This window comes from Coenobita brevimanus, chromosome 101, assembly GCF_032717465.1.
Source record: "Coenobita brevimanus isolate Jiangsu-jjx chromosome 101, ASM3271746v2, whole genome shotgun sequence".
Classification (NCBI taxonomy): domain Eukaryota; kingdom Metazoa; phylum Arthropoda; class Malacostraca; order Decapoda; family Coenobitidae; genus Coenobita; species Coenobita brevimanus.
In genome coordinates, this window is record NC_137054.1 from 61,965,813 (window position 1) to 61,979,329 (window position 13,517).

Here is a 13,517-nt window from a genome sequence, read left to right on the forward strand (position 1 = left end):
TGCGGTGTTCAGGACCATGGTGGGAGTAGATAAAATTGACAAAGAGGATCTGTTTGTATGGGATAAGAGAGCAACAAGAGGACATGGAATGAAATTGAAAAAGTCAAGCTGCTTGAAGGATATCAAGAAATATAGCTTTCCTCACAGAAGTATAGACTTATGGAATAGCCTGGACAAAGAGATCGTCCAGTCTAAAAACTTAAGCGAGTTTAAAGTTAAATTCGACTTATTGAGAAACAGCGACGGAAACCCACGAGCATAGTATATTCCGTGTATATCACAATTGTTTATGTTAGGTAAATTTTTTTTTTTTTATTCATTGCCAGACGCCATGTATCCCAGACGGGGTGGCCAAGGGCTTAGAGTTAATTGTTTTACGGGGAGGGGCACTAATCCTCCACCAACCCCACTTGACACGTAGGGATGCCAACAGCATCTGGTGTTCCCAGGCGGTCACCCATCCAAGTACTAACCAGACCCAACGTTGCTTAACTTCGCTGATCGGACGGGAAGCGGTGTACTCAACGTGGTACAGTACTTAAATATTTGGAACGACTTAGACAAAGAGGTGGTGCATGAGAAAAACATTCATGTGTGTAAAGGTAGACTTGATAAATGTGGATATGGAGACAGGACAACACGAGCATTGCTCAATTCCTGTATACTACAAATAGGTAAATACAAATAGGTAAATACACACACACACACACACACACACAGGGCACAAGAGGACCGAAGAGGAGGAATGAGCACAAGGAAAGGCCCTCCATCTCTACTAACAGAATCCAAGGAAGCTGTTTTAGTGAATTATATAATCAGTTCATGCAAGAGAGCACATCCTGTAATGAGGAGGAATATCATGGGTGCTGTGACTGACATCGTTAGCTCCGAGGCAAATTCAGGCATCCCGAGGTGCCTTTCCCGTCATTTGGTGAAAAACCAAAATGTAATTGGTGGAGGCTATTCAGGAAGAGACATCCGAACCATACCTACTGGATACCTGAGTCTTTGACAACAGTAAGGAAGAACATCTTTGTAAGAGTCATAAAGCCATGGTTCCATGATGCCCACGACTATTTTCAAGAAATAAATGCAGTGGATGCCCTGCAGGCTCCTGGACGGAACTTTAATGTAGACGAGAGTGGATTCTCCCCATCACCCAAACCTGGAAAAATACTAGCTCTTAGTAATGTGGAATAATTAGATAGGAATTTGCTAGTTAATTATCGATCATTTAAATTAAGTAAAGATAATTAAGGATGTCAGCTAGATGTAGGCAACACACACACACACACACCTCTATCTCCATCTCTAACTCCTGCTCTCTCCCCCACTCTTTCTTTTAGACTAATTCTTACTCACTACGTTATTATTTCGTAACAGTATGTTACTTTCAGTTTAAAGTAATGGAAAAAAAAAACATTGCCATTGTGTAAATAGCCTTTAAAAGAAAGCCCCAGTTCATTTTTACTTTTGTTTTTGTACATATCTTAAATAGGTACAGTATTATTGAAAATATAATAAATCTATATAATATGATATCAATGGTTGGCCACATTTTTTTTGCCTATTATTTATGTATGTTACTTTCAGTAGGTATACTATGTAACAGTGTAAAAGAACATTTGTTACATTATACAGTAAAAAGCTTTTTCCTGTACCTTCGGGTCTAAGCTTCATTAAAGTGACACCGACATGTATATGATTGATTTTTTTTTTTTTTTTTTTTTTTTTTTTTTTTTTTCCCAGTATAAGTATATAGACTGAGGATGAGGTGGAGGGATGGAGTTGAGAGGTATATGAGGGAGGGGGGGGTGAGTTGGGGGGAGGGGAGTCAAATGGTGGGTGACAGAGCAACTTGGAGGCGTTTTGTCTGCGGCCACCCTTTGCGGGATTAGGGCGTCGGGCTATAGATAGATAGATAGAGAGATAAGTATATACAGACATTACTGGTACACAACATAACCACTCAGATTGACTAATATTATTGAAAACAGTATATAGTGTATTGCTATATCACAGATTTTTGTTAATCTTTCCTTCGTCTACCTTTTTCTTATCCAAAGTAGCGCAACATTGCTTATCAAGTAGCGAAACCAGTAACGCCACTACTTTTTCGAGCTAGTAACGGAAATGGGAGCGGCACTACTTTTTATTAGTAGCATTCCCAGCATTGTAAATATGACAGAAAGACTGGAGAACACTGCCAAAATTTGGAGGGGTACTTTGCATACAGGTAGTGTTTTTGTGTTTCTTTTGTTGCGTATGCAGTGTTCTGTAAGTGTTTTGGATTACATATATATTGCACATTGCAATGTGGGTTTTGATGTCAAAAAACAGCCGAAAGACCAAAGAACACTGCCAAAATTAGAAGGGGTACTGTACATACTGGTAGGGTTGTGCATATTGGTAATTTTGTTGTTGTTGTTGTTGTTGTTTATGCATTGTTTTCTTAGTGTTTAGGATTACCGGTATATTGCATATTCCAATGTGTGTTTTCATGTCTGTAAAGATTCAAAAGACTGCAGAATAGTGCCAAAATTAGGAGGGGCTGCTGTACATATTGGTAGGGTTGTGCATGTTATTATTATTTTTTCCATAGTGTTTAAAATTATGTTGCGTATTGCAATGTGTGTTTTGATGTCTAAAAACAACCAAAAGACTGCAGAACACTACCAAAATTAAGACAGGTACCGTACATATAGGTTGAGTATAGGTAGTAGGTTGGGTATAGGTAGGGTTTGGATACAGTAGAGGATATTGCTTTGTATCCGGACATCCTGCATCCGGATATGCCTTTGGCTCTGGTACATCTGATATTCAAGGGATTATTCTATCTGTTTATAGTCAGATGCCATTATCCTGTAAAGGGTGACCATTTTTCTTTGAGTTAGTAGTTTTACAGGGAGGGGCACTAACTGTCTGTCAACCCACTTGTTGACACACAGGGAACACGTATGAGTTGGTTATATGGTTACCACCCAGTGTTGTAAATGATTTCCTGGCATACAGGAAATCATTAGGCTTGTCACTCAATATAAAGCCACCTGAAAGGGAAAGAAGAGTACCGGCACCGTAATAAAAAGCGACAGGGATGATGGGAGAAATAGGAAGAGAGGAGGGTAGACACAAAAAAAGAATGATAAAAGTGAAGGAAGTAGTAGTCAGCACTACATCAAGTGAGTAGATGATAGTTGCCACCACCTACCACAACTTTGTAGTTATGTAGACATATTCCTTGATATTATCTGCAACTTTACACATTATAATAGAGCTGGATATAGATGTGTCATGTCTCCATGGTTGTTCAGTCTGTATATGGATGGGGTTATAAAAGAGATACAAGGCAGGGCAGTGGATGTTGGAGCGGCCCTAGTGAGAGAGGGCAGTGTTTAGAAACTACCTGTGCTGTTGTTTGCAGATGATACTGTGTTGATAAGTGAAGACAATGGGGAGCTGTAAGGCTTGGCGGATGAGTTTGGGAGAGTGTGTAAGAAACAGAATCTAAAGATGAATGTAGGGAAGAGTAAAGTTATGGTCTTCGAGAGAAGTAAAGTCAGTGAATGTACGGTGAGCCTGGATGAGGAGGAAATGGAAAATGTGAGTGCTTTTAAGTACTTGGGTAGCGTGATGAGCAAGGATGGAAGTTTAGTGGGTGAAGTGCTTGATAGGGTGCAACAGGGAAGAAAGGTTGCTGGTTCCTTGAAAGCAGTGATAAGAAACAGGGAAGTGAGCATGAAAGTGAAAAGCTACTACATGACAGTATTGTTATACCAACTCTAATGTATGGATGTGAAGCTTGGACCTTGTTGCAGGGACAGAAGTCAAGAGTGAGAGCAGTGGAAGTGAGTTGTTTGTGAGGAGCATGTGGAGTCACATGGAGAGGAAGTGGAGCGTTGTGGTGTGGATGTGGATGTGATAGGAAGCGTGAGGTGGTTTGGACACGTGGAGAGGAGGGAGAGTGAGAGACTGACGAGGAGAGTGTATGTGAGTGAGTTGGGGGGGAAGAGGGAGGGGGAGGCCAAGGATGAGATGGAGGGATGGAGTGGAGAGGTATATGAGGGAGGGGGGTTTGAGCTGGAAGCAGGGCAATGAGATGGCAGGGGACAGGGTGACATGGAGGTGATTTGTTTGTGGCCACCCCTTACGGGATCAAGGCATCTGTCAATAGATAGATAGATAGATTATAGATTAAGGGAGGGGTAATGCATGATCACATTTATTGTGGTTTTCACCTCCCTTCATTGGTTTTCCTCCTCAAAGAAGAAAGAAATACAATACCGGTAATAGGGGATGTTGTAAAAGCCACAAAGTCAAATGTTTGTTTAGAACCAGCAGACCACTGTCATGGCAACATGACATCATCACTTTGGCTTTCTGTTGTAAAGGTGCAAATGTGTTTCACATGCCAATGAATTCCTTACAAAGAGCTGATGCTCTTAAGAAACAAGATACAGTTATTATTTGTATATTCACTGACCCTTCATTATTAATAGAACTTTGTAACACAGCCTGGACCTAAGTGATTTTGATGATACTCTTGCAGAGTTTGAGAGAGCATGTCCATCAGGGTGAAGATGCATGGTGAGGAGCCAGTGGATCATGCTTGCTGATGCCTCACAAGAAACTGTAGGCCATGAAATCTCCTCATTCAACAACACCTGGCAAAGTAAGTAATGGCCTGTGTCACTGCTGGAAAACCTAATGCTGAAAACTTTAGTGTAGTAGCTAGATATTGTGTTGAACTGAACAGTTTTGTTGAGGTGTTGTTATTTTTGTTGCTGTTATTATTGTACCCTCTTTAATTCAGAATAATAGAGGCTAAGGCCATTCCGACTTCGCTGAAATTCCGACGTATGGAAAGTGTGAGGCCTCCTGACTAAACCAGAAAAAAAAAATCACTTACCATTTTTGCAGAGGGTATAATCCAAGCATAAGGACGGTCTTTTGGTAGGATATAGAGGTGTTAGGGGAGAGACATGATCAGTTCTTTGCAACATTTTCACTTCTGTTCAACACTTTCTAACCATTATCACAATTGTTGTACTATCATACACTTTGTATACACTTTATGTACAGGCCTTAAGAACACTATTACAATTTATATACACTATATACAGGCCTTAGGAGCATTATTACAATTTATATACACTTTATATACAGGCCTTAAGAACACTATTACATTTTATATACACTTTATATGCAGGCCTTAAAAACACTACTACAGTTTATATACACTTTATATAAAGGCCTCAAGAACACTGATACACTTTATGTACAGACCTTAAGAACACTGTTACACTTTATATACAGGCCTTAATCACTACAGTGCACCTTCACACAATGCGAGTTAATGGGCAGCAGAAACCCTTGCATTCTACAATTTCACATTGTATGAACCAAAGAACTTATGGGAAAAATGGTATATGGTGGACAGCCCACCCGGGGCTTGGTCTTTGGGTCCCCTTCCAGCCTACTATGCCCTGCTAATACTTTGTTTAATAGTACTTCTAGTTGGACCAACAAACAAAACAACAAATAGAACACCATGTACCTTTATTTAAGTGACTTCTGGGCTTGTTAGAAAGGGAGGGGGATGGGTATCTGAGGCTTGGGGCGTCTACTCTTGTGCCGCGGGACGGGGCGCCCCATTGTCACTCTCACTGTCACTGCTGAGGTCTCCTGGAGGTGCCATAAAGCCTTCAAAGTCGACAGCTGAGACCATGATGAATAGGTGGGTACTGCTATGATGCTAAAACAGACCACAGGATGCGACATGCAACATGTGTTCTCGTGGTAATATGGAGGAGAAGTGTCTGTTTACCCAGGAAAGTTGGTAGATGGCATGCAGATAGCCTGCCAGCTGCCCGCCATTTTGAATCTGACTGGTTGCCAGCCACCTGCCTTCATGTGACTGACTCACATTGTCCACCCCAACACTCGTAGTAATGGAGGGAAGTCCATTTTTGTCTTGGAATCATACAGCCTATTCACATGTTGGGCAGTTCAATTCGCAGGTTTCGCATTCGACAAAAATAAGCATTTTCTGGGTTGACCTCGCATTGTAGGTGATTCACACTGTGTGAGTTCGCATTGTGTGGGGGTGCACTGTACTGCAAAGCACTGTTGTATGCAAATTTAATCACTATCAGAGTCACTGCAGAAAATTTGTGCAGGCAGCTTTGAAGTCACACTGGTTAGGAGGCTGCATGTTCATGGTGGCAGATGCTAGACTGAGGCAGGAAACGGGATGATGGGACCATGTAGGCTAAAACACGATGAACCTAGTGAATCATGTTGAGATTGATTTTCCATTACATATTTTATGACTTAGGGGAATTTTTTCCGGGATTTCTGTGACAATTTTTTCGAAAAATTAAAATTATTTTTATCAGCGAATATTATATGCCATGCCGACTTAAGCGTAATCCCGACTAACAGGGTTCTGACTCATGGAGGTTTTACTGTATTGTAGTTTTTGTAGTGGTGGCCTTGGTTCATGCATAGTTAAACCTGATGGACTGTAAACATCTGACTTCCTTTGTAGAGGTTATGGTGAGAGATTGCCTGTGTTGAGAGAATGAGTGATAATTAGAATGACATCCCTATTGTAAGTGTCTCCCTTTTATAGTTGCCCCAGATGTTGATGGCAAAGTATCCAGAAGATTTCAGTCAGTAATAATGCACATATCGGTACTCTTCCTTGTACTAAGATTAAACCTATTTTGTAAAATTGTATTAGAAGACTAGTGGAGTCTCCCAGTATGCGGAATCTCAACATGTGAAACACCTAAAATGCGAACTTGGCTCAGAAAAAAAAATATACTGTATATATATATATATTAATATATGAAATGTGATTCTAAAATGTGACTCTGCCGTCTGAAAGCAAGGGAAAAATGGTGTTCCCATTCAAAATGATGGTGTCCAAAGGCACCACCAGATGGCTGATTGGTTTCCCGCCCTGTCCTTACCTCTCGGCGTCTCAGGACTCTCCGTCTGTTTCTGCCTGCTCCACGCTCACATATTGTGGTGTTTTTAGCATTGTACAAAACCCGCTCTTGCTCACCTGGTACATCATGGCCCCATTGCTTCATTCCAAGAATAAAAGGATCATTCTGGAGCCAAAAATGAAGGTTACAGTGTTCAGTAAGCAAAGTATAAGGAACTCAAACATTGGGTGTAAATTTGGCTTAGGCAAATTGACAGTGAGGAACATCTTAAGAACAAGGAGCAGATTTTGCAAACCATCAAGATTTATGGAGGCCAGCAAGTGGACGGGCATAGTAAGGTTGCTAATCCCACAGTTATACAAATAGAGTGCTACCTAACACACTAAATTCAAAGTTCTACCACAAATTGACCTAACATCTCCCCACAAGGTATTAAAAAACACAGAAATCATAGTATATCACAATGTTTGTTCATGAAATGCCATTCATTAATATGAAATCATGTTTCTCTTGTTTTTCAGGACCAGTTGGATGCGTTTTGGCATGGAATCACTTAGATCTCTAAAGTAATCCAAGGACATTTCTTTGCACCAAACATTTGTCAGTTCAGTCTTGAGGTTGTCCAGATTGGGTGTCTTCTTCTTTGCCATGATTTTCTTCATCTTTGCCCAGCAGTTTTCTATCGGATTAAATCCGGACTGTTGCCAGGCCAGTTGAGGACCTCAATCTGATTATCCTGAAGCCATTTTTGTCACCTTTCTTGACTTGTGACATGGAGCTGAATCGTGCATGAAAAAGTCGCACCCATGAATAGCAAAAAAGTTTAACAAATGATCTTTCAGAACTTGAATATGCTGACCACCATTCATCATCAAGTTCTTAGGAAGAAAGTAGAGATCTCCCCTTCCCATTTCACCTGAGAAACATCCCCATACCATTACTGATTGTGGGTGCTTAACAGTCAGCACCGTGTAAGCAGGGTCATATCAACTACAGGAGGCAGGGGGATGAACCATGGCAGAACGCACCTGGAATACTTGAAATGTGCTTTCCTCGGAAAGCATAACTTTTCTCCACTCATCCGATGTTCAGTGTGCATACTTCTTGGCAAACTGAATACACTGCTTCTTCATGCGGTCAGTGAGAAGTGGTTTCTTGGCTGCAGTGCGGCTTGGGAAACCCAGCTCCTTCTGCAAGCGGTGTTGGATAGTTTGAATTGAGACGTCTTGTAACAGCTGGGGATGCATTCTCTTCAATTTTGCTGCTGTCAGTCGAGGATTCTTGATAGTAATCCCTCTACTATCCAACATAATAGAGCCAAAGGCATGTCCGGATAGTGGGCCCCAGCCTCCTGGACTTGTACTTAAGGACCCTTAACCCAGCCTAACTTTGAAAGCCACCTAAATAACTCTCTACTGGACATGCGTAGCACCTATTTAAACCTATTTAACCCCTTAAATGCGGCCGTGTACAGTCGTTCCCCCCCGAGTGGCGGGGTTGTATCGCGGTCTGAGTACCTGTAGGAAAATATTCGCCAAAAATCAGAGATTAACCCTAGAACATTATACTTGGTATGGCAGATAGTACTTACATTCAGCTTTCTCCAGAGACAGGTGTTGAGCCCTCGTGGACTACCCAAGGACTTGTGGAGACTTGCAAAGTTGGGTAACCAAATCTTCACTTTCACACCTCCAGCAACCCGGTTTCCCCTCTACCACAGCCTCATTCTGTCACAGTAAACTTTATACTACAACGTAAAGGTAGTTAGGAATCCGTATTTGTACAATAAGCACTGAAAATAAGGCTAATTCAATGGAGCGTACGGCCGACATGCAGTGCGGCGGCGGTCTTCCTGTCACTCAACAAACATTTCCATTTTCACAGCTAAAAACATGTATGCTACATTATTTTCAATCATATTACTTCCCAAAGATCACCACGGCGCGCATTTTATTCTGCCTTACGCCCGTCACTTTATTCTCGTTCCTGTCGGCCGCTTGCACTGACTCGGAAGAGCTAGAACTCGCCATAATGTCACTTTGAAAGCCTGCGGTAAACTGACGCTAAACAGGGGCAAACTGTGAGAATAAAAGCTAGTGTTACAACTGGGGAAACAAGCGTTTCCTATTAGCATAAACTGCTTGTGAGAGGAGAGCGTAAATTTACAGTTCTGAGCACTCAAAGCGCTGCCATGTATCACAGCCAGGCTGGCAGGGGCCGTGGTGGGGGGGGGACGGGGGAAAAACGCGATACTTGGCAACAACGGAGGTCAGTGGTACAAAGGTCAAGTGTGCTAAAAGTAGCTAAAGGGTGGTGGTACTGATAGACAATACCAGCTGAAGCCTGCCTGCCCGCGGTTATTCAAAATTTACTAGAATCGCAAACGCGACGCTCCGCCGTTATGTCCTTTTTGCTGAGCTTCGCAAACGCGACGATCCGCGTTTAAAGGGTTAAGACCCTAGTCACACCAATAATGAACATAAAGCATGAAAGAAATGAAAAAGAACCAAAGAATGAGGAATTAGAAATGACTGTACCTCAGCCAGGGTACTTACAACATGTCTGTGGCTGCCTTCTCTAAGGCTTTGGCAGTGGTGAAAATGCTCTTGAAGCACGTACAGTAATCCATTGTTGTGCCACACTTACAGTACTTCTTTGCACTGTGAGTTATAATTGTTTAACACTGCACATTCTGTTAATTGCACCACACCAGTTTCAACCGCCAGTTTGCACTCCACAGTTAATCCTTTGCACTCTAAATTCTAAATTCTTAACGCTGCTCAACACTGTAAATTCCCATGTGGTCTAGTGGCGAGGTATTGTAGTTTATTCACTGTTTATTCACAAAAAACGAGCATGTGTGGCATCAATTGTGATAAGCATCAACTCGCGATCGAAGTTAGGCAGTAACTGTTGGTGAGGGGGAAACAGAGTTGCCAGATTGCAATGGCCACATTACCAAACTCCTCAATTTTCGTTATCAAATTTAACTTTTCAAATTATATATACAAGTGGAAATACATGTAATCACTCTCCTTATAATTAACAGCATGTTGCTTATTTTCATGCTGTTTAGGCTAGCAGATTAATCAGAGAGAGCAAACAATCCACCATCTCCATCCTGTGTATCCTCATACCTGTGAAAAATCCGTTTGGTAATGCATTATTCTGATTCATTACCAAACGAATTTTTCATTACCAAATTGGTCCACATTTGATAATGAAAAATACCAAATGGCAACCCTGAGAGGGGAGAGGGAGGAAGGAAGGGGTGAAGGGGCCGTGGTGTAAACAGCTGTTCAGCGCAGCACGGCAGTTTCAAATTATGGGTGGGAAAAAATTCATATTTTGGGGGGGATTTTTTTCTTTTTTTGGCCATTTTTGGGTTCCGAAGGTCCAGGCCCACAATGTCCGGTAATTGGGGTGTCCGGAAAGTGGGCGTCCGGATAGTTTGGGGATTACTGTACTTCTGTCTTCAGAAGCGTATCTGTACCTCTGGAAGTCGTCCTCTTCTTTCCACCGCCATGCTTGTGTTCTGTTACAACATCAGGTGGCAGGCCATGTGCTGCAACAAGACTCTTTATGACTTCAACTTTGCGCGTCCAGTATGTACAAAATCGTGTTGATAGGGACATTATCCTGCCTTCATGCAGCAGTACAGACCCTCTCATCCCTCGAGCAGCACTTTCCAGGCATGGCAACTCGACTCTAGGAAATAACAGGGCAAACAGTATTGCATACGAAAAAAGAGGGAGGTGCAAGCTCAAAGCGACAGGAACATATACTCCCACTCTCGCTGCTGGGGAAGCACTGACGTGCTGAGTGTTTCACCATCTCCTGCCAACACCGGAGGAGTTGCCAGTTACTTCTTGCCCCAAAAATTCACTTGGTAGAGGTGGAAACACAAAGCAGTGACAGACAACTCTCCCATAGCAATTCTGTGTGTAGATCCTAAGTCAATTTGCGGTGGGTGTATGGTATTTTATTTGAACCCAAGCATTTTTTAAAAATGATAGTCAATGTACATTATTTCCATTGATTCAGTGGTTTCTAATATGCGAAGTTTCCAAAATGCGGCTCGTTTTGTTGACCATATTCTCACATATTGGAGACCCCACGGTATAAGTGTATGCCAAAGTACATGTGCATTTCAGTATTGTAGGAAGTACTGTATTTCATTCTTTACAATAACAAGAAATCCTTAAACAGAGCTAAATGAAAATTCAAAACTATTGCTCAGGGAAAGTCAGAAATAATTTGCAGTTTAAATTTGGTATAGTAACAAGCAATAACTTTTTGTGAGAGTGACTGTGAATAGAGACTGGCTTCAATAAACAACTTGAATCAGTAATAATTATTTACAAAATTATTTCTTAGAATACTATACTCGGTTCCACGGAGTCTGACGCACTAATTTTGCCAGCCGAGGACAGGTGGATTTGGTAACACTGTGCGATGCACTCGGGCAGTGATTGGTCGATTTCCGTTGTGTTTGAACGTGCAAATTGACTTTGTATTCCAACCAAGGCCCTCATGTATTTGTAAGAAACTAGATTATACAGATACAAACTAAAGCAATGATATCCTTAATGATAAATATGTGCTTTTTAAATTACTAGAGATAAACCTGAACGACAATGATAACAAAAGCTACCGTAAGTAAAGTCGCAACTATATGCATACGGACAACAGTCAGCGACTGTGGCGGGAATTCAGATGCTCATAGCGATGTGGTTCCGAGGTTCTGTGAAGGCTCGAATGTTTTTCCTACCTCTACACGGTGTCAATGTACAGTCTACACCATGCCCTTCATTACCTCATCTGCTAATACACAACCTGACCCTAGATACGCTTACCTTGTCTTCTAATAATTATGATTTGCGTGAGCACACACACACACACACACACACACACACACACACTAAAGAAAAGGAGCTTGTGGAAGGGGAGGGAGTGATTAGAAATGTTCTGGTGATAAAAGATATAAAAGTGGAGGTACAGGAAGTGTATAAATTACTGGAAACTCAAGATGTAAGGAAAGCCCCAGGACCTGATGGAATTTATAATTGGGTACTGAAGGAATGCAGAGAACAACTGGCGGATAAAATTCACAGTTTAATAGTATGCTCACTGGAAGAGGGGAAAGTCCCACAAGAATGGAAGTGGGCAAATGTGGTACCAATTTACAAGGGAGGAAACAGAGAAGAACCCCTGAATTATAGACCAGTGTCTCTAACCAGCATGGTCACAAAATTGTGTGAGAGAAGCCTGAAAGACAGATGGATAAAATATCTGGAAGAGATGAATATTTTGGCTGAATGTCAGTTTGGATTCAGAAGTGGAAGGTCATGTGTTTCTAACTTGTTGAGCTTTTACTTAAGAGAGATTGACGTGGTACAGGAGAGAGATGGTTGGGTGGATTGTGTGTACTTAGACTTAGAGAAGGCCTTTGACAAGGTATCTCATAAGAGACTAATGTGGAAACTAGAATATATAGGAGGACTGAAGGGGAAACTTCTGGAATGGATGAGAGACTTTTTGAGAGACAGACAAATGAGGACAGTAATAAAGGATAGGATGTCTGTATGGAGGGAAGTAACAAGTGGAGTCCCTCAAGGCTCGGTGTTGGCACCAGTAACGTTCCTGATTTACGTAAATGATATGGTAGATGGAGTGAACAGTTATGCAAGTCTGTTTGCTGATGATGTAAAGATCTTGAGGAAGATAGAGGCTGAGGAGGATTGTAAAATATTGCAGGAGGATTTGGATAGGATACACAATTGGAGCCGGACGTGGGAAATGAAATTTAATGTAAAGAAATGTAAAATATTGGAAATGGGTAAAAGTACCAGGAGGCCATCACTGAATTATTTGTTGGGTAATGAATTAATCACAAAAAGGAGAGAAGAGAAAGATTTGGGAGTGCTGGTCCAAGATAGTTTGTCACCAGAAAAGCACATTAACAAGATAGTTGGAGAGACTTATAAACTCTTGACTAACATAAGAGTAGCATTTCATTATATGGATGAGGAGATGATGAAAAAATTGATAGTGGCAATGATCCACCCCAGGTTAGAATATGCAGCGGTAGTGTGGTCCCCACACAAAAAGAAAGATATAAACAAGATTGAGAGAATACAAAGAACAACAACCAAGATGGTCCCCAGTCTGACAGACCTGTCATACAGAGAGAGGCTGGAAAAACTGGATTTGCCTTCCTTAGAGGAAAGGAGAAAGAGGGGAGACATGATTGCAGTGTTCAGGACCATGGTGGGAGTAGATAAAATTGACAAAGAAGATCTGTTTGTATGGGATAAGAGAGCAACAAGAGGACACTGAATGAAATTGAAAAAGTCAAGCTGCTTGAAGGATATCAAGAAATATAGCTTTCCTTACAGAAGTATAGACTTATGGAATAGCCTGGACAAAGAGATCGTCCAGTCTAAAAACTGAAACAAGTTTAAAGCTAAATTTGACTTACTGAGAAACAGCGATGGAAACCCACGAGCATAGTACATTCTGTGTATATCACAATTAGGTATATTAGGTAAATACTTAAATATT

The 13,517-nt window shown here is 41.4% G+C and overlaps 1 pseudogene; it reads right to left on the bottom strand.

Moving 5' to 3' along the window:
* Nucleotides 1-424: 424 nt before the first annotated feature.
* Nucleotides 425-543, bottom strand: LOC145415190 (5S ribosomal RNA; annotated as a pseudogene).
* Nucleotides 544-13,517: the final 12,974 nt, after the last annotated feature.